Below are 23,798 nucleotides of genomic sequence, written 5' to 3'. Positions count from 1 at the left end.
CATCAGCGAGGCATGGGGCTCCATCCCTCCAGAAATCCTTATGGAGCTCTTCCCCTTGTTCCGCACACACGGTCTGACTCAGTCAGCAGCCGCTGTGCTTTGCCCTCGTCTTCTGGTACTTCACGGTCCTTCGGGGCCCCGGTGTGGTCCGACAGTGATGGGGTATTTTTACTGCCTCAGACTGCAGGGTTATCGTGTCCAACGAGTGACCTTCGCGTCTTGGTTGGGCTCTGTCATGTAGCCTTACTGCCTCGCTGCTGCGCCCAGCTCCGAAGTTAGTGTCGCCATTTTGAGGGCCGCACAGGCGCTCTTGCAAACAGTCCGTTCCCCATCATATCAGCTCTGATTTTATTCAACGATCGGACCACACACTGGGAAAGGGTTCCCACTTTGGTGGTTATAGTTTTTGTTGCTTAATGCCGCATTAGTACGCCGTAACTCAGTCAATGTAAGGATCTCGGACGAGCCGTGGGTTTCCGTCCTCACTGCATGCGCGCTGGCCACCATCCATTGTTTATTTATTCTGTCACAATACACAATGCATGTGTTTTATTGGAGTTTCTTCCTCCATAATGTTGCACGCTTCACTTAAACCCTATTCCTATGCATGCTTCAGCTTTTTACACAAAAATACAGATCAACCCACTTTTTTCCCCCACCTTCTTTTACACTTTCTCTACTTTGATTACACACACACACACACACACACACACACACACACAGCGACTCATCCACCTTACTTCCTTTTTTACCACGAAAGACAGCAAGAGAAAATATACACAAAATAATTGACTCAAATCCAGGCCCATTCCTTATACCGAGCCACTACCTTTGTATTACCACCTATTGCTTCTATCGTCATAAAAGAAAAATGCGTGGTACTACCTTCTCAACATGTTATGGCTGAGGATACCTTATCTCCCAGTCGTTATAAGCTGGGGATCCCTTTGATCTCAGTCTTTTATATGCTGAGGTTCGCTTTCATTATAAAAAGTAGAAAAACAAATACGTGACAATTTCAATACATAACCCACTTCTTATCCAATCTACTCCTTTACAAATCACCTGAAATCCAATCCAATCTATCCTATTTATTCCTTATCACCAAAAGTCCTATTTCATACTACATCACCAAAAGTCCTATGCCACAATACATCACCAAGTCCTATTCCATTGACCTCATACATCCTCCACATCACCATAGTATCATTCACATCATCATATCATACAAACCTGTTCCTATTTTGTTAACATTTGCAAGAATATACTTACATGGGCATTGTTTTTCCTCCGTTACGAAGTCCCCATGCCGGCCTGTCTGTAGCCACGCCCTACTGGAGTGAGCAGAAAGGATTTCTTTTAAAATGGCTTCTACTAAAGTCACTCAGGATACATGGGTTTATTGATTTAGGAATCTGGTCACTACAGATGGGCGTGGCTGGCTGGCCTGGGGCTTCCCAAAATACGGGCAAGAAACTTAAGTATCACGTCGGGTCGTCACCACTGAAAGTGACCCCCAACTTACAGGAGCACCCCTTAAATATATTGGGGTACCCCTGATCACGCTCACACCAGAGAAAATGCACCCCTCTAGGGAATTAAGGCCATGAGCCTTAATCTTGCAAGGAGAAATGTAATCTGTTCAAGAATTAGGATTGGGGGGCAGGGGAACAGAGGAATCTGCCCTTCCGACCACCATTGATGCAGACTAATGGCAAGCAGGTGCCTTTATATACTCTTCAACTTGGTCACTGGAGACCGGAAGAGCTCATCCAAAACTGTTGTTCTTCTTTAAAAGGGATGCTGCAGTCTACAGTGTTATATGGCCAGGTTTACATTTAGACCAACCTGCTTAACACACTGCTGCCTCTGCAGGAATACATTGTAGCTCCTATTTAACATAATTTTCTATATTATAAACATTCATACATAAACACACCTTCCCGCCATACTTTCAACACTTAACTCAAAATTCTTATATTTTATCTGGTCCATTAATTCTCCAAACAACTCTGTTTCCCCATACTGTTACAATGTGTACATGCGCCCCAGCCTGCCTGTGTGGTTTGATCGACAGGGAACAGTTGCTCAGTTACGTGCTCTCTGCTAGAGCTAACCGGGCCCCACGCAATGCCTGTAGTGTACTTTTAGCACAGGCTGCATTCCTTCTGCTTGAGATTTGATTTTAAAACTACACAGAATAACATTTGCATGTGTTTTCAACTAATGGCTGGCCTTGCCTGTATGTGATTATATTTGCATGAAAAAAGCTTTCTCAGTGCTAAGAGAAGTCTTGCCTAATTGTAAAGCGCTTTAGGGGTGTAGGAAGGCGCTAGCTCCTCCCCAACAGTACTCAATTCAGGTGATTCACTATTCACCCCGGATCCCCCTCAGTCGGTCTCAGAACCCTTTTAACACAAATCTCCCTCACTCGGGCTCGGACCAATTTCAATTTACTTCGTAGGATATTCTTTCTCGGGCGACTCATGGTTCACCCAGGATCGCCCTCAGTCAGGCTCCGATCACTTTTAACACAATTAGTCTCCCTCAGCCGGGCTTGGACCATTTTCAATTTACATCAAGTATCGAAGACTTTCAAATGTGCACAAGGTTAGGCTTGACCCGTTGCAGGACCAGTTCGATTTTACAGTTTCTTCCCTTTAACAATCATCACCATTCAGTTGGATACCTAACAGACTTTTGAATGAGCACCTGTGTGGTGCCAGACCACTCTGTTTACGGTATCAAAGTTCAGTCACTCATCTGCTGTTTTTATTATATTCACGTTTTTTGCCACATGCGCTTCATGCAATGTTCTCTTCAGTTTTCACTATACATTGTTCCTGCTTGCAACCTTGGCTTCAACACAGGCCTGTCTAGTTTCAGTCTCACCGGCTGTGCAGACTTCACAGGTGCTGGTTTGCTGTATGAGCCAAGGAAAGTACCACAGTGGTAAACAATCCTACCTACCTTGCCTATCGACGCAGGAGAGCCCCGGTACCTCTGACACAATGCGGGTTTCTTCAGCTTTGATTACGGGTCCTATGTTTTTTTATTCTCGAAGGCTCATGAAAGTAACAGTCTTTCTGTGAAAAGGTCAAGGGCACTTCCCTCCTTGTAACCCCCTTCGGTCTTGCAATCTTTCTCTTTGTATTAAACTGCCATCTCTGAACTGCAGCTTCCTCGTGTGCTTTGCCTTGGTCAGAGTGCGCTTTCGTGCTCTGCCTTTTATACGTGTGGGGAAGTGTGTTGGAAGTCTGGTGTAATGATCAGTAATTGCCTGACCATTGTATTGGGGCATGTCCGGTATACAGCTCAGGTGTTACTGTTTAGCGGTCTGTGAGAAAGTGTTCATGTAGGAAAACGGGGGTGGGGAATCGAGTTCCTAAGTATCCTATCTGGTAGGATGGGGTAAAGGTGTTACAGGGGACGGGATACCCCATCTCGCCGCCCGGTGTCCCAATTCCACTCCCCAAAGACCCCTCATCCAGGTGATCCTCCCGCACTGGTCTACCCCAAGGAACTGGATCCAAAAGAGATGGCCGTGTCCTGGCCACCTAGATGACAGATCCCTGGGGACTAGCAGGTGAGACGCCATCAGGTTTCTCACAAAATGTATGCACTAATAAACCGATATATAAATTGTTGTACAAGGGGCGGAGGGAAGCTGCTTCGGGTTTGTTAAATAGTACATTGTCAGATTCTTTATTTACCCTGAAGTGCTGCGATTAAAGAAACTAAATTCAACCAAGAATCGGGACCAGAGTTTGATATATTTTTAACCTTTGAAACAGCAGCATACTCTCTAAAATGCCAAAGGTTCAGCAGAACACAACCTGTTTTTGCATGGTGAGTATATGTTCACGGTGTGATGTTTAAAATGTTCACAATTGTTACACCCTGCATATATCACGCAACCATCTTCGCACATGGCACAATACTACCTCTACCTTCTGATGTTGTGTTTGCTTATCTTGACACTAGGTCAACAGTACACTGAGCTGCATATTCAGACATCTAATATGAGAGAGCCAACATTTAAATTAACAGTTTTATATGCTTACATGTGAATTGAGGTGATCTGCAAATGAACCAGAAAAAGTAAGTAGTATCATGGTACTGAGCTTCAGAATGACGGTCGCTGTAGTCAAAATACCAACACAAATAGAAGCTACCCCCCAAGCAGAAAGGAGAACGACCTGCCACCAAAGCAGCTGAAAACAAATGGACACCACACGTCATGAAGCTATTTACAATTGATTTACTTAAACATTTGTAAAATGTTTTTAAATTAACATCCTGGAACCCTGTATATGGTCTAGATTATCATGGTGAAATTGGCCTTGAAAATAATGGTAATATTACCAATGACTGGAATGTTACAAAACACTGTCTATTCAGGAAATTTGTGTCACATGTAGGAAAAGCAATAGTTACCTATAGCATTATTTCTCCAGCAAAGGAATCTCCCCCAGTGTCATACAGTTATGAAAATCCACTGCTTCCAAGTCTAGGTCAAAAGACATTATTTTCTTGAAAAAAAATAATGCAGTTCAAAGTCATTACAGCAATAAAAGCAATACATCACTTTACAATTTTGGAGAGTTCGGCTGTCAGAATCTTTAGCTCTAGAGGATCGTTTCCAGTTCATTTTTCAGCTCTGACAAAGCATGACAGCTGAACACTGCTTATGTTCCACACATTTATTTGAACAACAGGTGTTTAATTGTTTTGAGGTTTCTACACAGTTTAACATCCTCCTTAATGTTGGTCTTCATTTTGTATTCCTCCCTTTTATTTCTTGTCAGGTTTGAGAGTTGGCTGTATCTCCTACGGCTATGATTTCAGGCTTTCAGATGTGCAAATGTGAGCTGGCAAGTGGTTAGACATGGAAAGGCATCGAAAAAGCGTATTGTTTTTGTCCCTTGAACAACACACTTCATGCAGGGACTGTGCTACAATAAATAAAGCATATTGCCCTCGGGGAAAACGAGGCTCGTCGCCAGAGAGCTTGAGGACACGAAGCTAAAGGACAACCTAGGTCGAAGGATTCATTTACTGACATTTGGGTTCCAGGGCCACCTAAGGCCTGACTCCTACAGTTTGAGGGGTCATCGGTCACTGTTGGTCTGAGAGACCCGAACTTTAGCATCATTGGCACCAAGTGCTTCGAAAACCTTGATGAATGGTTAGATTATTAAGAGTAGAACAGGAACGTGGAATTCTCAAACAAGGATCCTTCTTCAGATTTTCCATCGGACTTTCACAGCTTAGATGCCAAAAGATGCTGAAAAGAGAGATTTCGCTATAACAGACTGTCATACCTATGGCGTAGGGATGTTCAGATCTAAACATGTAGGTAACTGGTCAATAGAGCTTCAGTGAGCTAGGAGTCTATATAAAGCGCAATACAATAATAATTTGTTCTTATGGACTTACATACCCCAGATTCTTTAAATCTGCCATTAAGAAGAATACTTGCAATGTTAAGTTACTCAGATGGATTCTAATGAGACAAGTTGCAAAGACATAGGGTTTCTATTTTTGATATTATAAGAAAGGGAACCCAGTCTTTTGACGCACCCAGTAGCGACGGGGAAATAATCATACATCTATACAACGCTACCAAGCAAAAGGTTCGCGCTACCCGACAGGAAATCTATGAGAACCACCTTACAAATAGTTTGAGTCACTTGTAAGAATTTAAAATACAATTTTACTATACAAACTAATATACATTTTCAAAAAGATCACGGCACTCATCTAAATTATAACATTTTTTTCAACTATATACATTTCTTTCACACAGCTCCACTGGCTGTTGTGTAAGCCACTATCGGCACAACAGCTAGTTGAAAAACGTTGCAACCAAATAGAGATCTATAATTGGGGCTGACAACAGCCGTATGTGTAGACAGCCATATGTGTAGTGTGTAATTCATATTGGTAAAACAGGTTATAATTAAGTTGAGTGCTGTGATTTTTTTAAAATTACTACAATTTGGGAAGATAATATGTAGATTTGATGTACTAATGGTCATGTGGACTTTTTATTACAGAGAAATAATTGGCAGCATTCTTCTATTATTGTTCACATTTCACAAGGATTATACTTTTTAATGATTGCATAATACAAATTGTATTTTAAATTCTTATTAAGTGTCTCATGCCATTTGTAAGGTTGCTCCCATAGATTTCCTGCCAGGTACCGAGAACGTTCTGCCTGGTAGCAATGTATAGATGTAGTCTATTTCTGATAAACAAGCAGATTGAGAGTATTGAAATTATGGATCTGTGGAGGATTGCTTGCTGGTGAAATGTACTTAAAGATGCAAATTACTCATACTTTTTTTACATGTTAACAATCCAAAAAACCCTGATCGGATATTGTAATAATTCTTTCAAAGCAAAGTACATGTGGATGATTTGAGGAAGCGTACAGCTGCCTCTTGGTTCAGCCTATTCAACATGTTCAATTCTAAAGTCATTTTGTTGGGTTCTATGCCACAGAATCAACCCAATGAGCTGCTGCCTACCAGATTGTAAAATGATCTTTTATGACGTAGGAGGTCAGTGTTAGTAATTGTTTTATTGTCTTCTCCACAAATGCAAGGGAGGTCATTACAGTTTCCCAAATTTTTACTTTAGTGTTCGACTCTGGAGAACCTATTATCCATATATTTGATCATTCCTGCTTCTTTTGAAAGCTAGCAGGTACATTGAGGCATTTACTGCACGGGATAGACATTTCCATCATTTGCTGTTTGATTAGAGGCTTATCGGCCAATGCAGGTTTCTTCCTGGAATGCTAAGTAGCTGTATCTATTGCCTGAAGCTCTTTCTGGATATTGCAGTCTCTGCTGTCATTGATGTCTTCATTGAGTTGCTATTCGTTTTGAGGTCATCCTTTAATTGAGTTATACATGTGCCAAGGTTCTGTGTTCCTGGAACTTGTGCCACAGGACAGCATGGTTCTGGAATATTCAGTAGAACCATTCTGGTCAAGCTCCATCATTCGAAAGAGAATTGCTTCTTTTGTCCTTGTGCATGTTATCTTGGTTGTTGGTAATAACCTGTTGGTCAACTTGACCTGCATCACATCAATATGTATGTAGCATATCTGCTGGTTAAGAAATCAGTTCTTCTGGTCAGGTGAGTAAGGGCTCTTGTGCACTTTCCTTTGGGGTTCCTGTTAAAGGCTTAACGCCATACACTTCCCACACATTTCAATGCAATCCTTGCATACCAGCAGGACCTGCATGGATGCGGACAAGGTTTATGATTCTGATCTTTCCATCATCTTCATTCCTTCAATGTACCACCTATGAATCAAAATACAACACTGAAAATTAACACATTGTATTGTAATGTTCACAGAGGGAGAGTATTTAATTTCTCAGAATGCAATCCATAGCTACTGGCATGGTCAGCCACAATTCCAGAAACCATCATAGAAATTGTTAGCTTTAAAATGCATGAGTCCAACATATTGAGTTTCTTACCTCAAACTATAGTTGCCCAGCAGCTCTATATGATAGATTTAAATGCTTTGAATAATTACTCACTGCCAGGCTGGAGATCCTCAGTGTAATAAAATGCCACAGCAGCAATAAACATTTACCTTGCAGCATACCCATGAATTACCCCCATAATATTGTATTACTGTATACAAATATAAAAATGATGAAAGTGAAGTGGAAGCAGAAACTGATACAAATACAGGGTAATTAGGGATGTGTACATGTTGGACCTCTGTGGCCCTTTCCTCTATGACCAATGACAGGGGGAGAGGCTCTAGGCTGAACACCACTTCCAGATGCCATTTTCAGATAGCTTAATATAGCTGCTGTTCAAAATGTAGAATGGTTTTGCAAATCTGTACAAACACTGGATAACTACTGTTAGAGCTGCATAACTGATTAACCCTCAACATTAATTTCTTTAGATTCAAATTTTTTGAGAAAGTTACAAAGCAGTACATGAGGGTATGTAGACATTGGATTTACCATTCCGTCAATATCTTTCTTTTCGGACAACAGCCATAAAAGTACATACAAAAACCTTAAAAGTACATACAAAAACCTTAAAATACAATGGCCATAGAAAAACAGTAATTCAATAGTCATTAAAATAAATGATTCAATCTAAAACATCACATAATCAAAATAAGAAGAACATACATTCCTTTCTTACATTTACGCTAATTAATCCCACATCAATTTCATCATTACAGATTCCCAACTTCACGGAATAAATGATTCCTCTAAGTACAAATATTATCTGGGTAGAGTGCATTTTCAAAATATAAACATCAACCATCAAAACCAATTACCCTCCTAAGAAGTATTTACTAAATAAAATGCATGTGATTGATAATATTATCTACCAACGATAGGCGCATTAATGCTCTGTAAATCAATATGGGGAATAAAAAGAACAAACCAAAATCAGGTGAGAATTTGACGATACACCCCATGTTATTGCTACCATCCCAACACAGTCTATCAATGTCTATTACATATTGTACTGACTCCCCAGGCACAAGTGAAACCCCTTTTAATCTTACTGTATGGCGTTACATCTAATGTGTTTTGATCTGATATTCCACACCCTGTTTAAGTAAGCAGAGACAGTGCAATCCACCAGAAAACAATCAGTGGATTTGCAAAAGGCTAGGGCATCCTTATTGTTTTAAATTGAACACACCTGCAGCAGTGGTTTAACATAGTGTGCCCGGACACTTTTATACAAAGGGCAGATAAAAGGATAGTGCACAATATCTTCTCTCTGTCGAACAAGCAGGAAATACATCTGTGCTAATCTGTCGCCAGGCTAGCTGTCAACCATGCAAAGGAAGTATTACAGTGAACGGGCAAAGCTGGGGGAAATTGTATCTAAATATTGTTAATAACCAATTACCCTTTTACTGATCCAGTACTGGCTTGCTTGTTTAGATTTATAACAGGTGATTGTCTCCATGTTATGGAGTATGTTTGCATGCCTGTTAACCAGTATTTATTTAGTAAAAGTGTTTATTTACTGAGGGGTTTATCAAAAGGTAATGAAGATCCAGTTGAACCAACATGGTTTTAACATATTTACACCATTTTAACTCCAATCCTCCACTTAGGTTAAAAGGTCTGCCATCGCCGCCACATATTTACTTAAATGCTGAGAAGTTCATAGCCGAAGCCAATAACTGACCAGGGTAATTGCTATTACATCAGTAATCGACTGCTGATTAAGTTCTAGTTGCAATGTAATTTTCAGGGTGCAAGGAGGTAGAAAATGCACGAATAACCCCAAGCACTAAATGTAGCAGACAATCTTGACTGGAGATTATACAATTGAAGAGCTGGAGAAAAGGCCCCATTACATGTCTCATTGTAAACTTCAAAATTGCATTACTCTGTTGCTCCAATGTTAGCAATGCCTTGTCTGCATGGCTAATCCAGCTGCCACTACTGGTAAATCGGATACCCAGGTAGCCCTCCACCTGCTCAATTAGATGTCCATCAATCTTGACACTAAGACTGGGTGTGCCCCTGGAGCCCGGTGGGATAAATACCATATATTTAGTCTTGCCATGGTTAATCAACAACCCACTACTCAAACAACCCTCATGAAAAGATGCCACTAATTGGGCGTAAGAACAAAACTTGGTCTTACCCCGGCACCAATACTAAACAAGATTTCTGGATTAACTTAAACATATCGACAGGTATTGAGTAGGAGCCAGGTGCCTTCCCAGTCTTCTGCTGTTCTAGGGCCCTCTTTATTTCTTCCATTGTAAAAATGAGAGCCGGGAAATCCCTTCTGGTTCCAACCAAGCGACATCTATCTCTCCTCCGGTATGCACCCTTGTAACTGGTTTTCGTCATCATTCCTAGCTAATAACACCAGTTTCCGAAAATCTGTGCTATCCTCATTGCCAGCTGCTTCCAATAATGCTGCCCAATATCTATTCACATTATAGCTTTTCTTCATTTAATAAGATCCTTGCAGTGGTTCATAGCTAATTGGAGCTTCTGATGCTTGCCTGAAGCATCTTCCTTGACTAACTCCAAGATGGCTTTTCTCAGCCGATGGCATATTTGCTCACACCATCTGTTTACAAGGTTGTGTGACCATTTTACCCCATTTCCATTAACTCAAAAGGTGGAAATCACACTTCATGGGGAGGCGTACTGGATAATATTAATTCCACTTCCGGCAGGACACAGTCATAGAGATGTGGTTCAAACATGTTACTGGCAATGTCCTGCCATTTAATTTTCTGCCTAGCATTGCCTGAGATCACAATATGCGGAGGATGACAATTGTTAGTCACAGATCTGGCTATTTTATCTTCTAGTTCTAAGCCCAAGCAGACCGTGATCACCATCAGATCTATCCTCTGCCAGCATATCTATTAACATAGGCCAGCCACCTACAATATGCAGGAAGTCTTGCGACCGTTAAAGGTGCATTTTGCAGGTTGCTATCAATTTAGGGATATCCCAGAAAGCATCTTCCTCCTCCAACAAGTTCTCTTGTCATCTTAGGGTCTCCAATTGTGTATTAAAATCACAAACTACAATTATGCAGGGCTCTTTATGATATTTGGCTCTTGCCAGACAAATTCTGTCCTTACATAGATCAACTGTGCACGTGTCCGCTTTAACAGTTGGGTGATTACACATGTTATATAAAAATGACAGCTTGTTTGTGGGCCAATCGGGGACATTACAGAAATGCATTTCCTGAAGATCATTAGAACCTGTTCGCAGGGTATACAATTGCCATTAAGTTTGGAATCAATCCATACAGCGAGACCTTCCCAAGGTCTACCACTTAATCCCTTATTCCACAGAACATGAAGATGTATAGCGCTGGAGGTGGTAATCGGTCAGAGCCCATGTTTCCTGTAGGCAGATGATTTGAAACATCTTAGTGAACTCACACCTATCACCATTTGGAAGGTGTTTATCCAAGCCCACTATGTTCCAGGACACCAGTTTGTCAAGGTCCATATCATGATCCTGCTCGCCCATGTGTACCTGTGGTACAGCGGGAGACTGATGATTAATATCTAATCTCTCAACGGCATCTAGTCCTTCCCAAGTATCCCTACTGTGATGAGTCCAATGGAGTCATCACGGATTCACCGGTGGGAACATACTCCCATGTAGCCAGGGGAAGGCGGCCACTACCTGATCCTGAACCTGGGGGCAGCTATATGAGGGAGGATTACATGGGAGGAGAGGACTACTGGGGTGATGTATTGACTTCATTGGATGAAACAGTATCCCCGTCTTAACCATGAGGAAGACCCTTTGACATCCCAGACCTTAAAGGACTATTGTTAACTAACGGTCCTCCATGAAGGAGTCAAGAAACCTCTTCTCTACATTACTCTGGCCAGGCCCCCACCTTTGATCCAAACACCCACAACACACCTTTTGTTTCCGATGTGCCTTTATATGAAATCGCTGAGAAAAAAAATCTGAGAGTTAAAAGTTAATGAACTCCATGGACTGCAAGCAACGCCCATAACTAATAAGGCTCTGAGATGAGGATGGGGAGTTTGTGCAAAGTGACAGGAGCACGAAGTACAACGTGCAGGCTAGTTGTTTTCCCAAGTCCTCAGTGTGCGAGACATTTAAAGATGGCAACTGCACTATTGAATCTAGCAAGGCAGGAGAAGACATTGAACCGCCCGCTGAGGCTCATGAACACGAGGCACGCGGACAGGTGTGGTGGAAAGGAGAAGGCAGTCAGGACAGAAGGAGAAACGCTGTGTGCAAGCAAGAAGGGCCATTTAGACGCTGGGAGTTGTGCAGGAGCTCCTGGAGGTTTGGCTGCTCAAAGAAACAGCGTTCTCCAGTCCAGACCGGAAAGGAAAGCCAGCGTGTGGCCGCTGAGCCACTCGGGATGCTGAAAGAACGTCTGCATATTGGAGTGGAAAGCGGTTGGAGGAACCTCACTGCAGAAGCGTGAGCAGGATCGGAAATGCTAGAAGAAATCGGCGAGTCTGTCCAAGGCAGCTGCGGACATTGGGGCGTTCCTACAAGCGCGCCAACAAATGTTTGAATGCTACGAGATTGTTGATGCAGAAAATACCCAGAGTTAGTTTGAATGTAGTCAAGGCAAAGAACAAATTGTACACCTAATAATGACATGCATTACTTACCGTAATAGCATTTCTGATGATTGTATCTGCTTAGATTCACATGCTGTGCATATGGTCCAACATCCAGTGGTAACCGCAGAGTATTGCATCTTGTCTTTTGGGGACCGAAAGGGGACGTCATCATAGGCGTGTCTGTAAGACTATCCCTACCGAGACGTGTAGTGTACCCAAAATCCCTCACGTGCCGAGGTCCTTCCGATTGTATTTTTTCTGCCATGAGGGAACCCAAGGCTATTGTGAGTGAGTAGATGAAGAAGAGAGAAGTAGTAAGATGTCTATGTTCCTTCCACCCCGAGCGGGGAGGTAGGGAGGGCGCATGTGATACAATCATCAGAAATGCTATTACGGTAAGTAATGCATGTCTTCTGATGCTTGTTAATCTGCTTAGAATCACATGCTGTGCATAGACTAGCGAGCAGTACCCGGAATTGGAGGTGGGTTATGAGAAGGAACAGTAGAAAAAAGATGTCTTAGTACTGCTTGTCACACCTGAGAATCAGACCTAGAATGAGTGTCTAGGCAATAGTGTTTTGTAAAGGGGTGTACAGAACTCCAAGTTGTCGCTTTGCAAATGTACTTCAGGGGAACATTTGCATGAATGCTATGGATGCCCCAGTGCCCAGAGTAGAATGTGCTCAAGGCTTGAAGGGCAGTTCTCTCTTAGCAAGAGTGTAATATAGTGTGATGCATTTGACAATCCACCTTGAGATAGCGGATTTAGAGACAGGATCCCCTTCTCTAACAGCTGCCACTGAAACGAAAAATTGGTTCGTTTTCCTCAGTGGTTTAGTTCTTTCCAGGTAGAACATGACTGCCTTGCACAAATCTAGTGTGTGTAGGCTTCTTTCGGCATGCTAGTGGGATTCTGGAAAAAGAAGGTAGTTCAATCGATTGGTTCACATGGAACTTTGAGATGAATTTAGGCGCAAATCTGGGGTGAGTGCGCAGAACTACCTTATCCCTGTGGACTGTAACGAAGGGGTCTAGAACAGAAAGAGCCTGTAGTTCGATAACCCTTCTAATAGAATTGATAGCCACTAGGAAGGCCGTTTTGTAAGTCAGGTCTTTTAGACTTGCTTTATGCATTGGCTCATAGGGACCTCCTATGAGCTGACCTCAGGAGTCAGGCTGCTAAGTTCAGAGTTTGTGGGCATGGGTGTAGGGTCTTCCCCCCCCTCTCCAGAGACAACATGTTGTATGGGCAGGGTAGTTTTATTGGTGGGGAGAGGGACATTTCCATCAGATGAGCGTACCAGGGTTGGCGGGCCCACATGGGGGCCAGCAGTATCATGGTAACTGGTTCCTGGTGCATCTTGTGCACTATCTTGTTGAGAAGGGGAGTCAGGGGGGTAGGGGGGGAAGCGTAGACAAATTACCCTGACCATGTTATCCAGCAGCGTAGTATTATTCACTATACACGTGGTATATGCGGCAGCCAAGGTGACTCGCTTGCCCAAGGCATATAGCCTCTTGGATTCCCTATCCGGAGGTGCCTCCCCCGTGGCATGGGGTACTCCTGCCCATTTCCGGGTGGTAGTCACTACCAGAGAATCGGGGGTGGCGTGCGCGAGGGTCCGAAGGAGTTGGCCGAAATAACTTTTCAACTCTTGGGTTCACTGCCCGGGTTTGAGCTGGTGACACCAGGGAGGGAGTTGATCTTCTCTTGATAGAACTAAGGAGGGGAATAGGCTGGCTAGAGGGAGGTTTCTCCTTAAGAATATCCTCTACAAAGTCCTACTCAGGCACTGCCTCTTGAGTAGAGATTTGAAAATGCTCAGCTGCCTTCTTTAACATGGTATTAAAGGCCATCTGGTCGTCTATAGGCGAGGCCTGGCGAGCCGGGGTGGACGGAGGGGAATCCAGGCACAATACATCAGTGGCCTGATCTTGATGGGGAAGCGTCCATGGGTCCGTCCCCACTTGCTGGGTTTCTTCCCAAGTGTCAATGGCATCCGCCTGGTCCTCATCGTAATTCTGTAGGAAGGAAGGTTCTTCATCTTCACTGTAAATGTCCCTATAAGTGTCCATCTGGACAATGTCTTCATGCTGGATGGGGACAGAAGGCTGATCTTCTTGGAAATGTGAAGCAGATTGAAGATTAGGCTCTCCACGAGATCTTTTCAGGGAAGGATACTCAGAAAAACTGATAATTCTTTCAAGACCGCCCATACACCCTTCAAATTTCTCCCTTGTCCATTTAGAGGACCCAGAAGGGCCTACGGGTGGAAAAGCGTCATCTTCTGTCCTTCAGCGCTGAAAATTGTCTCTCAGGGTGTTGGAAAGAGGCTCTTGACTGTCCTCATAGGTATCGTGCGAATTGGGGCACCATGGAGAATCCAAAGATTTGTCCGCAACCTGCCCCATGTTTTTTGGCGGAAAAGGAAAAAGCCCAAGCGCCCAAGTAATTCTCGCGATGCTGTGTTCGATTATCGCCGAATCAGCGTGAGTTAGTGGGTCCGAAGGATTATCGGTAGACCGATTGCTTTCTGCAGCGCTAGAGGGCCTAGCGGTCGGTTTTTCGCATTGAGGCCTAGTTGTGATTTTTGGGCCTACCACGGCCTTTGGGACCGTCGGATTTCCGCACTTCGACGTGTAAACCTGATTTAGGGGTAGCGCCCTTGTTGGTCTTGGAATGCCCAGTCGCAAGACGCTGCTGCGGATGCGGGGAAGGCTTTGGATCTGTACGATCCGAGGAATCCGCCGAAATTTGGTGTGCTTAGTGAAATGCGATTGTACGTCCCCGTCGCCGGGTGTTGTCCCTGAAGCGAGACCAGAGTCAGGCCTTAAAGGGTCGGTGACAGGCGTGGCGGACCTAGAAATGTCTACCTCGAGATCTATCACATCCGCAACGGATGTTTGGTCATCGGAGGTACACCTGTCACTTTCGGCGGGTGTGGCGGTGGGGTTAGAAGGTTCCACCCGCGACATACCATACGCGGCCCACCGCTTCTCGTCATGATCTAAGGAGAGACAGGCGTTGCACGTCTGACATTCGTCCTTCCAAGGGTATCTGACCATACACTTAGGGCAGAACCTAAAAGGAGTCCTTTCCATAGCAAAAGGGGAAAATGACCAGACCTAAAGGGTAAAGAGGGGGAAAGAGGAAAGACCTACCGAAAATATGGCCATCCCAACCCCACTCCCCCTACTGTAAAGGCTGGCCAGAGGGCCCGACCACGTGGAAGCTCCGGCAGCCGGATCTTAGGCACCGAAATCCACTGCCGTAGACAAATCCCCTGCAGTCTTTGTCGAAGTTGTTCTTGGTGTCGAAGTGACTTAACGGGGAATAACCAACAAGTCGGTTTAAGTTAAACAATGTCTTATGTAAGAGCTCTGCTATAGGGCGACCAGTTATCTTGGTGGAAAAAAATTATCTGAGGGACCTCGGCGCATGAGGGATTTTGGATACACTACACGTCACGACAGGGATATTGTTACAGACACGCCTATCCCGACGTCCCCTTTCGGTCCCCGAAAGACAAGATGCAATACTTTACCACTGTATGTCGGACCATATGCACAGCATATCATTCTAAGCAGATTAACAAGCATCAGAAAAGAATGTTTCAATGCAGACAAGTCAAAGTACAACGGAAAACCCCAATTAAGTTCAGATGCACGAGATGCCAGTGTGGGGGAAAAAGACAGAGCAAATGTTACCATAGACATACCATCCATCTCACGGTATATGCAATTGTGGTATAATCAAAGAATTGTGAAAGGCATAAGAAATTCTGGAAGGCGAGTACACCAGGCAGGTGAAAATTGTAATAAGATTCCTGGCAGGGGAGTATAACAGCCAATACTACCGAAGAAGAAGTTACTTAGCCCTGGTAACGTTCTTTTGACTGTATGTTCCTCCCACGTATTCCTCATCTTTGACATTCCAATATGCAGCTTCATGTTTTGGAAAAGATTTCAGCAGGGGGTGCTCTACGTCGATGCATGTCGACTTGATGTCCCTCTGAGGCCTCCGTCTGGACGTCACGGAAGGTATATGTAGCACGGGCAGTGCCCGTTAGCTTCAGTGCCATTTTTATGAGTGAAGAACAAGTTACTTTCTTACCTGGTAACGTTCTTTCGATGGGATGTCCCAACGTATTCCACATCTATGGCAGTAATGACCACAGCTGTGCTGCCTCGGAATTTTTTTTCGGCGTCCTTCATCGATGACGTCGATACGCTGTCCTCGAGGGCCTCTGTCGAGGGTCGACGTTACCGGATGTTATAGGCCCATAGCCTCAGTTGTAGTTTTTTCGCAGAATGTGTGGCACCAATCTCCTGCCAGTATGACTGCAGAAAGCCTTGCAGAAACGTAAGCTGCAATCGCATAAGAAATTCTTCAGAGGGGCAGGCTGGGAGGGTTCGATGTGGAATACGTTGGAGGAACATCCCATCGAAAGAATGTTACCAGGTAAGAAATTAACTTGTTCGTCGAGGGGATTGTTTCCTCCGATGTATTCCATATCTATGACAGACTCCCAAAGCAGTACCAACGTCTGGAGGTGGGAAAAAGAATTTAGAATTTTAGCATGCCCAATCAAATTGCTGAATAGATGACCGCCTTACCAAAGGCCAAATCTTGCCCATGGATGGAGTCCAGGGAATAGTGTCTTACAAAAGTATGGACAGAGGCCCATGTGGCTGCTTCACAAATATTATGAATGGGAACAACCCTCTGCAGAGCAGTGGAGGCAGCCACACCCCTAGTAGAATGAGCCCGTATGCCTACTGGAGGGTCCTTACCCGCCAAACGGTAACATTCAGAGATCGTCAAAATGATCCATCTGGACAAGGTCTGCTTGGAAACAGCTTGACCTAAACGCCTTCCAGCGTATCCAACAAAGAGCTGATCGTCCACTCTGACCCGGGACATCTGAGAGAGATAGAAACTCAAAGCTCTCCTAGGATCCAACCTATGGAGCCTCTCCTCTTCCTTACCAGGATGGATAAAACGCCGGAAGAATGACCTTTGGCTCAAATGAAATTCCGACACAACCTTCGCAATAAAAGAAGGATGAACCCTAAGGACAACCTTGTCCTTCTGGAACACCGTGAAAGGTGGCTTGGCGGAAAGTGCCTGCAACTCACTCAATCTGCGAGCGGAAGTAACTAAAAATACAGTCTTAAATGTCAACAGTCTCAACGGACAAGAATGTAAGGGCTCAAACGGAGCTCCCATTAGGAACTTTAAAACCTAATGCGACGGTGGAAACACAGTTAGCCCTTTTAGAAACAGAGAAATCAAAGGAATCTTAAAATAAGAACACTCCTCAGACGAGCGCTTAAATATTGACAGCGCCGCCAGGTAACCCTTAATGGGTACCCTCTTGCGGGCTACCGAAAGCAACAAAAAAAAAAGACAGAACCACAGGAATGGAACATTCTGTACCCTGCACCAGTCGTAGAACATTCTACAACAGCAACGGTACAGGGATTTTGTTGCGTGCCTTCTGGCCGAAAGCAACACATCCATAACTTCTTCAGGGAGGTCCCAATCCTTATACCTCAACCTTTCAGATACCAAGCATGAAGGCTGAGAGACTTGACCGCTGGATGGAGAACCCAACCCCCCCCCTCCCGTGAGATCAGATCGTCTCGATAGGGAAGACGGCATGGAGGGCAGATGGACAGGTCGAGAAGGTTGGGTACCACACTCTCCTGGCCCATGCCAGAGCAATGAGGATCATTCGGGAACCGAACCTCCATAACCTCTGCAAAACTTGCGGGATGACGGGGACTGGAGGAAATGTGTACAGCAGTGGGAAGGGCCACTCTACTACGAACGCGTCCCCTAAGGCTCCTCTTGGAGGAAATTCCCGTGAGCAGAATCTTTCGCACTTCCGGCTGACACTGGTGGCGAAGAGATCGCCTTGTGGAGTTCCCCAAAGGGCAAAGATCTCCAACAGAACTTCCTGAGCCAGCTCCCACTCATGAGAGACCGTGCTCTGCCTGCTCAGAGCATCCGCCGCCGCGTTTTCATCTCCGGCCAGATGAACTGCCGAGATCGAAATTTCCTGCTGGATGGCACAGAACCAGAGCTGCATCGCCTCTCTGCACAGTGGGAGTGACCCTGCCCCCCCCTTTTTTCTCAAGGTAGTGCATGGCCACTGTATTGTCCGTCATAATCAGGACACTCTTCCCCCGCAGAGACAGCAGAAAAGCCTTCAGGGCTAGCCTGACAGCCCGCAGCTCTAACAGATTGATGTGGAGTCTGGACTCCAACGGAAACCAATGACCCCTGACTGTCAACTCGTTGGCATGAGCTCCCCATCCCGTAAGGGATGCGTCCGTCACGATCGTCACCTCCGGCCAGGGTAGCCAAAATGGTGCTGCCCTCATCAGATTGCCTTCGACGGCCCACTACAGAAGATCCTGGGCTACTGAGGGCGGCACATGAACGGGATCCGACATCCTGCCGGAGAACTGCGACCACTGCATCTTGAGAGCCCACTGCAGAGATCTCATCCGCAGCCTAGCCTCTGGCACCAGTAGAATGCAGGATGCCATGAGGCCAAGGAACCTCAAGAACTCGAACGCCGGGAGACTCTGGGCATGTTGAAACTTGTCCACCATCTGCAGAATGTGATGAGCCCTCACCTGTGAAGGCGCACACTGCCCCAGGGATGTGTTGAGCACTGCTCCGATGTACTGGAGCCGTTGGGTAGGTGTCAAATGGGACTTCTTTAAATTGAGGGCGAAGCCCAACTTGTGAAGTGAGTGGCAGGTGACGGACAGATGATCCAGGGCTTGCTCGGGAGAGCATGCCTTGATCAACCAATCGTCCGGGTAGGGGTAGACGTGAATCCCCCCTTTCCTGAGAAATGCTGCCACCACCACCACCATCAGCTTGGTGTAGACCCTCGGGCAGAGGTCAATCCGAACAGCAGAACTCGAAACTGAAAATGCAAGTCGGCAACCGTGAACCTCAGGTACTTTCTGTGCTTGGGATGTATCCGCACATGAAAGTAAGCATCCTTGAGGTCGAGAGACACCAACCAATCCTGGAGTTGAAGGGCCTGGAGGACTTTAGAGAGTAACCATCTTGAACTTGTCCTTCCTGAGGAGCTTGTTCAAACCACGAAAGTCCACGATGGGTCTCAATCCTCCGTCTTTTTTCGAGATAAAAAATATGGGGAATACCATCCCTTGTTCCTCTCCGCTACAGGCACCAGTTCTATGGCGCCTTTCTCCAGCAGGGATAGGATTTCCTGCGCAAGGAGCGGATCCGGACGCTTCAAAGAGAGCTTCCCCGGTGGATTGCCGTGAGGCCTCTGCCGGAAAGGAAGACAGTAGCCATGGGCTATGATCTTATGAACCCACACATTTGAAGTAATGGCACGCCATTCTACAAGATGCTGCGCCAGCCTTCCCCCAACCGGCGAACCATGGGACATGGCCTCATGACTTGCCCGAGGGCAAGGAGGCAACTTCCTGAGCGGCTTTAGCACCTCGAGTACCTGGTTTTCCACCTCTGGTACTCTTACATTGGCCCCTTTGACTGGCAGCTCCCCTCAATCTACCAAAGGAAGAATAGTATCGAAAGGAACCTCCCCTCCATTGCTGTCCTCTAGGACGAAAAGGCGGAGGTTGACGTACCGCAGTGCTCAACGACTTCGCTTTGGAGGTCTGCAAATTATCAAGGCTCTCGTCAGCCTTGCTGCCAAAAAGATGGACACCATCAAAGGGCATGTCGAGAAGCCAGGACTGCACATCAAGAGCAAACGCTGACTTCCGCAACCACGCATCACAGTGCTTGCCGCCATGGGCCGGCTGACACAGTCTGCCACGTCCAGACCCGACTGAATGGATTCACACATGGCATACTTGCCATCTTGTACGAGGGCTAGAAAGCCATCCCGTTCCTCCCCTTCGGGAATATGTTCAGCCGCTAAAGATGCACAATTCCACAGAGTGCGAGTTAATCTTGCTAAGGCACAAACGGAGTTGGCTGCCTTTAAAGCCATACCCCCAGAGGAAAATACTTTCTTCGCCCAACCATCAAAGCGCTCGTCATCCTTATCAGGAGGGATGGTAGTGTACGCAGCCTGCTTCGCTGGAGCCGTAGCTGCCTGCACCACCAAACTCTCCGGAGTGGGGTGCGTAGACAAGTCGCAGGGGTCACCACTGGCTAGATGTTTTTTTTTCGGAAGCAACTTAGCCACTGCCGGTAGACTCTCCAGAGCAGTCCAAGCCGCCGCCACCCTTCTTTGTAAGGCCATATGAAATGGCAACACCGGGTCAGTGGTTACGCTCACCTGACTCCCACGGAGGCGCTGGCCAGGATCGTGCTGCTGTGACCTCTTCTAAGGTGTTGCGCGGGGCTCAGAAGATGGACTGGACCGGACTCCCAACTCCTGCTTGATCGGCTTGCAAAAGTATCCTTCTGTAGGCGAGAATAAGGGATTAACTGTCTGCGGGGAATGCTACCAGCCTCCCCCTTTCCCCTCTCACCCTCCTCGAAACCCTTCTGTGCTTCCCGTGGCGTCTCACCTTAGGGTCTTGAAGGGCGAGCTCTCCTTCCTGCTTCTGATGCAGGGGCGCGTTGGTATCCAGTTACTTCACTGGATTCTTGGTTTTATGAGAACCAAACTTGCTTGGCTTCCAGGTAAGTTCCTTGAAAGGTTCCCCTTTTGTCCTTGCATCAATATGCTAATGTCAATGTCTTTTTCCCCATAGGGGCCGGGGTACGGAATGCCGGGGAAAAGGCACCGACCCGAGATGCGAGGTGCAATCCCTGTAGAAATCAGGTAAGTCTTGATGAGCGTTTTTGGGTAATGTCTTTTCATTCGCTCATTGACGCTAATGTCTTTTTCCCCATAGGGGCCGGGGTCCGGAAATGCCTGGATGCGGCGCGGACCCGAAATGAAAAGGGAATGACCCAACAGGTAAGTCTTAACATGGAGGTTTAGGTTCCCTCATTCCCTTCTCTCTCTCACCTTTGCTCTTGTCTTTTTCTCCCTAGGCGTGGAAGCGTGGCTGCGAATCCGGGTGATCGCTGCTGAACATGGAGGCGCCCTGTGAAGGTGAGTGGAATGCGGCGCTGCGGCGGTCGATGCGCTGTGCTTTTAAATTAAGTGTCTTCCTTTGCAGGATCGTCGGCGAGCTGACTCCGGAATGCGGATCTGCAGGTAAAGTCTTTTCCTTCTCCTATTCTCTCTTTCTCTTCCTTTGTAGGTGATCAGGATGCTGGCAGGCGTGGCAGAAGTCCGAATGCAGGAGCAAACACGGTGAGCGTCCAGCTGCTAGATGCAGAACAACGCGAAGCATGTGCTGCTCTTCGGGTGTGGTTTAAATAGCCTGTAAAGTAGTTCCAGGTATGTATCCTTCCACTCAGATATGTATTCTTCCTCAGACCACACCCGAGTGATAAAGTAGTCCAAAAGATAAAGTAGTCCCATTCTGTCCTCAAGAGGGCCTGGATGTAGCAGCACGGTCTGCTTCAGGTAAGTGCACATTAAAACACTTACACACATGTCTTGCTTTATGAGCCTGGCGCCTAAGGCGCCAGGACTGGGGTCCAGAATGAGCCTGGCGCCAAAGGCGCCAGGACTGCGTCCAAAAGGCCCCAACCTGGGCCTGCTGAGACGTCCTTGGGGAAAATGATGTCTGCCTCTGGGGTTGCTGGGCTGGGCCTGGCTCCTTGGAGGTAGGCATCATGACACTTAGTCCAGGATGTCTGTCAGATCATCCTGCAGAAAATCAACAGGTGGAGCAGACCACCCCAAGTACTCAGTCACCCTCGACATGAGGCGCCTGTACGAGGACTTGGCATGTGTACCAGGCTCAGGCCTGCCAAACTCAACCTCCGGGGAGGTATCAAGACCACTGGCATCATGTAAAGACTGACGTAGGTCTTCCATTTGGCTGTGACCAGACAACAGGTCATCAGGAACCTCATGAGGCACAACCCCCTCTTCATCCGACCCTTCTTCCACCTCTCAAATGTAGTCCAAAGGCTGGAACAAATCCATCCTGGGGGGATGACCAGAGAAGGGCTCAAACACAGGTTTCCCTGATTTACTGAGAGCCTTCCTCTGAGTTTCCACGGCCCACCGGGGCACCTCTGCTAAATCCTCCTCAAAAGGCGTTGAGGGCGCAGATGGAATCGGCACTGACGAAGGCGCCGATGACTTCAACAGCTTCGAGGCCGGAGCCCCGAGAGCGTCCTTCGACGGCCTCTGCGCCGACGACTTCTTCGAAGCCGGAGCCTCGAGAGAATCCCTCGACGGACATGGCGTTGATGCCTTCTTAGAAGGCCTCACAGGCTCTGACGGCCTCGAGGACCGGGACCTGGCACGGCTTTGGCGATCAACCTTGTCCGATCAGGACCTCAAAGGCTCCCGATGATTGTGCCGACCGCCCGAGCCCAAAGGCGTGCGAGCGGTGGCTCTAGCTCGTTCCTTGCCGGCTTCTCTCGAAGGCGCAGACTGAACGGTGCCCTGCGATTCGAAAATCGCCATCATCTGCTGGCGGAATGCGTCCCATTCGGCCGTTGATGAATGCTTGGTGGGACAAGCAACCCGCCGTCTGGCGGGGTCCTCCGACGAGGACGGAGAAGGCGACCGGTGACGGCGCTTCCGAAAATGCCTAGAAGAGGCAGAGAAATGGCGGAACCCACTCCAAGACCGGGACACCCTGGACTTAAGCCGACGCGGAGAGTCGCCCCTAGTCTCGCCGGTCAAAAGCCCAGCAGATTTCAACTTACGGGGTTTAGAAACCCTACCTACCGACAATTTCTTCTTCCGCTCGTGCAAGGCCTTTGATGTCAGGGACTGGCAGTCATCGCAGTCGTCGGTGGTGTGGCTCTCGCCGAGGCACCATTGGCAGAAGTCGTGTGGGTCCGTAATGGACATTTTGGCACCACAGTCCCGATACTTTTTGAAGCCCGACTTCGAGGTAGAAGAAGAGGAAGACATCTTCACAATCGAAGTCGAAGAACAGAGCGTGCCGAGATTCCAAAGCGACATACGTTCGTGGAAAAAACTGAACTGAGGCTACGGGCGCCGTGCGTCCTAGATAAAACATCAATGACGTCGACCCTCGACTGAGGCCCTCGAAGACAGCATATCGACGTCATTGACGCAGGACGCCGAAAAATTCTCCCAGGCAGCACAGCTGTGGTCATTACTGTCATAGATGTGGAATACGTCAGAGGACACAATCCCCTCGAAATATTTATCTTGTACCTGACTGTTACTCCTCCTGAGAGAGTGCAGACTGTGATTGCAAGGGAAATTCTACTGCGGGGTAGGTTGGGAAGGACGATAAGGAATACGTGGGAGGAACATCCAGTCGAAAGAAGGTTACCAGGTGTAAGTAACTTGTTTATTGAATGGATTGTGTCCTCCCACATGTTCCTTATTTTTGATACACTCCCAAAGCAGCTTACAGAATTTGGAGGAGGGAGTTAGAATTGTATATGACACTTGAGAGGTTTCCATGGGTGTGTGTGCACCGAGTGCAACACTGATTTGCTAAATGAGTTTCCTGGCCTGAGGAAAAGTCTAAACTATAATGTTTAGTGAAGGTGTGCAGAGAAGACCACGTGGGAGCTGCACATGTTTCCTTAATTGGCACTCCCCTCTGCAAAGCAGAGCAAGTGGCCATGCCTCTGGTTGAATGA

General features: G+C 46.5%; 1 protein-coding gene across 2 annotated transcripts in view; it reads right to left on the bottom strand.

Annotated features, from left to right (window-relative positions):
- Positions 1–4,241: 4,241 nt before the first annotated feature.
- Positions 4,242–23,798, bottom strand: part of LOC138570801 (uncharacterized) — a 941,103-nt gene continuing 921,546 nt past the window's right edge. For both annotated transcript variants that reach the window (XM_069649146.1, XM_069649147.1), the window contains exon 11: positions 4,242–7,322. The gene's annotated coding sequence lies outside the window, so the exon portion shown is untranslated. The remainder of the gene's footprint in view (positions 7,323–23,798) is intronic.

Source organism: Ambystoma mexicanum, chromosome 1p (assembly GCF_040938575.1).
Source record: "Ambystoma mexicanum isolate Mex_15411 chromosome 1p, UKY_AmexF1_1, whole genome shotgun sequence".
In the NCBI taxonomy this organism is placed as follows: domain Eukaryota; kingdom Metazoa; phylum Chordata; class Amphibia; order Caudata; family Ambystomatidae; genus Ambystoma; species Ambystoma mexicanum.
This window is presented reverse-complemented; position numbering and strand designations above follow the sequence as displayed.